Source organism: Aplysia californica, unplaced genomic scaffold, assembly GCF_000002075.1.
Source record: "Aplysia californica isolate F4 #8 unplaced genomic scaffold, AplCal3.0 scaffold00563, whole genome shotgun sequence".
NCBI lineage: Eukaryota > Metazoa > Mollusca > Gastropoda > Aplysiida > Aplysiidae > Aplysia > Aplysia californica.
Genome location: NW_004797833.1, coordinates 496,137 through 499,505, shown reverse-complemented (window position 1 = coordinate 499,505; position 3,369 = coordinate 496,137). Strand labels below are relative to the sequence as shown.

The 3,369-nt window shown below is 43.6% G+C and overlaps 1 protein-coding gene across 1 annotated transcript in view; it reads left to right on the top strand.

Moving 5' to 3' along the window:
* Positions 1-3,369, top strand: part of LOC106012918 — a gene marked incomplete in the record, with an annotated part of 16,793 nt that overhangs the window by 12,236 nt on the left and 1,188 nt on the right.

Sequence of the window (3,369 nt, the reverse complement as noted above, 5' to 3'; positions counted from 1 at the left end):
AGTTACCTCTCTTCTCAATTTTGATATTGAGATATAAAATTAAATCCCCCTCCCCCTCCCCCAACATGTTTATATTTCTTTTATCTGCAGAATTAGATTCGTGGGGTGTGTTTTTTCCGCTGTCTAGGGTACTGGTCACCTGGGTGCATGGGCGCATGCCCTCCCCCCCCCACACACACACACATAGACACACACGTAAAATAATAAAATTAATTAAAAACAAATTTGAAATTGGTTTACGTTTCGTTACGTTCAGTTTGAATGTTCCACTTTTTTTTTTACTGTGGCGCCCTTTTCTCACAGTACAGGTGGGGAGTCCTGCTTCCTCCTGAGCTTTAGGCTAAAGGTTAGTGCGTCCTGCTTCCTCCTGAGCTTTAGGCTAAAGGTTGGGGCGTCCTGCTTCCTCCTGAGCTTTAGGCTAAAGGTTAGTGCGTCCTGCTTCCTCCTGAGCTTTAGGCTAAAGGTTAGTGCGTCCTGCTTCCTCCTGAGCTTTAGGCTAAAGGTTAGTGCGTCCTGCTTCCTCCTGAGCTTTAGGCTAAAGGTTAGTGCGTCCTGCTTCCTCCTGAGCTTTAGGCTAAAGGTTGGGGCGTCCTGCTTCCTCCTGAGCTTTAGGCTAAAGGTTAGTGCGTCCTGCTTCCTCCTGAGCTTTAGGCTAAAGGTTAGTGCGTCCTGCTTCCTCCTGAGCTTTGTTTTTTAAGCTAAGCTCTTGACCGCAAGTGTAGCAGTGCAGAAGCAGCAGAAGCTGTAGAGTTGCAGCAGTAGCTGCAGCAGCAGTTGTAGTAGCAGCAGTTGTAGTAGAGCAGCAGCAGTTGTAGTAGAGCAGCAGCAGTTGTAGTAGAGCAGCAGTAGCAGAAGCAGTTGTAGTAGAGCAGCAGTAGCAGAAGCAGTTGTAGTAGAGCAGCAGTAGCAGAAGCAGTTGTAGTAGAGCAGCAGTAGCAGAAGCAGTTGTAGTAGAGCAGCAGTAGCAGAAGCAGTTGTAGTAGAGCAGCAGTAGCAGAAGCAGTTGTAGTAAAGCAGTAGCAGCAGCAGCAGCAGTTGAAGTAGAGCAGCAGTAGCAGCAGTAGCAGCAGTAGCAGCAGCAGCAGCAGTTGTAGTAGAGCAGCAGCAGTTGTAGTAGAGCAGCAGCAGTTGTAGTAGAGCAGCAGTAGCAGAAGCAGTTGTAGTAAAGCAGTAGCAGCAGCAGCAGCAGTTGAAGTAGAGCAGCAGTAGCAGCAGTAGCAGCAGCAGCAGCAGTTGTAGTAGAGCAGCAGCAGCAGCAGTTGAAGTAGAGCAGCAGTAGCAGCAGCAGTTGTAGTAGAGCAGCAGCAGAAGCTGTAGTAGAGCAGCAGCAGCAGTTGTAGTAAAGCAGTAGAAGCAGTTGTAGTAGAGCAGCAGCAGCAGCTGCAGTAGAGCGGCAGTAGCAGCAGCAGTCTGGAATCTGTTCTATGTGAAAGGGAGATTGACCTCTCTGGAAAAATTCCCTTCTGTTACAACCAACGTACCATCTTGCACGGGAGCACGCCTACGTTTTTCCAGGGAATATCGCAGAGTTGTTCTTGACCTTGATAAATGTGTCTGAGGATCTGTCGTATTCCAGGAAAAGCTCAGTTGATTCATCATATCTAATCGAACAAAATCGAGGAAACACTGCATTTTTTTTTCAATATTTCGACGGGCAGTTCCATAACATAGGAGCTCTAGCTTCTCAAAAGTAGCACGTTCTGATATGTTGTTCTGTTAAAACGGTGTAATTTCGCGCACTCATATGACCTTATGCAGTTGCGAGCGCCGTAAAACTCTAAGCTTATTAAACAAACAAAGCGGTGTAGGAAATTGATTCTGTTCTTTCCCTTCTCAACTGAATGAACGCCCAACGTGAGGCGCTACTGGACGTCTTCAGGGACGTCACTAGGGTTTTGTCAATGGAATCTTTCCTGAGAATTTACGAAGTTGCATTTGCACACACACACACACACACACACACACACACACACACACACACACACACACACACACACACACACACACACACACACACACATACATACCTACACACACATACATATACACACATACATACAAACATACATACATACAAGCACGCATACACGCACACGTATACACCCACGCAAAATAATATTTCGAAGAAGCAAATGACACATCAGTAAGAATACAAATTAGCACCCTCCCCCCCCCCCCCCCCCATGCTACATCATATTATGTATATCTCAGAAACTGAGCGAAGCATAGCTAAGTACAAAGCTTGACAAAACTGGATGTATATATATAAAACAAACACGTTACATTTCTATTTGAATGTTTCTTGCAAATCACGAATACAGAAAAAACGGTTGTGAATTCTTGCTGCTTGCAATCAGAAAAACACAAGCACTTGTTTGCCGGTGATCTGTGCCTACAATGTAAATAGGAACCCCCTACCCTACTCATAGAGCATAGTCTAGGATATTACAATACAAATCTATGGGTGAACCGGAAGTACGTCATAGAGCATATCTAGGATATTACAATACAAATCTATGGGTGAACCGGAAGTACGTCATAGAGCATAGTCTAGGATATTACAATACAAATCTATGGGTGAACCGGAAGTACGTCATAGAGCATAGTCTAGGATATTACAATACAAATCTATGGGTGAACCGGAAGTACGTCATAGAGCATAGTCTAGGATATTACAATACAAATCTATGGGTGAACCGGAAGTACGTCATAGAGCATAGTCTAGGATATTACAATACAAATCTATGGGTGAACCGGAAGTACGTCATAGAGCATATCTAGGATATTACAATACAAATCTATGGGTGAACCGGAAGTACGTCATAGAGCATATCTAGGATATTACAATACAAATCTATGGGTGAACCGGAAGTACGTCATAGAGCATATCTAGGATATTACAATACAAATCTATGGGTGAACCGGAAGTACGTCATAGAGCATAGTCTAGGATATTACAATACAAATCTATGGGTGAACCGGAAGTACGTCATAGAGCATATCTAGGATATTACAATACAAATCTATGGGTGAACCGGAAGTACGTCATAGAGCATAGTCTAGGATATTACAAGTCTATGACGGGAGTATAGAGCAAAGACATAACAGACCGAGGAAAAGACTTCACAGGCCAAAAACTGTTCGACTCACTTAAAGATTTATTATTTTATGTAGATTTTTCGTCAGAACAGAATAACTGTTTAATCCATTTCAAGATCAGTTTTGTTCCGATTTGTAGCCAGAACACAATGTGCTGCTTTTTTGCATTTGTGAAGCGCTCAGGGTTTCTTGTACGCTAAGGCTCAGAGCCTTTGTTCTTCACACGGGCTTGGGCGCTAAATAAATACCGTGTGTTATTTTTTATTATTA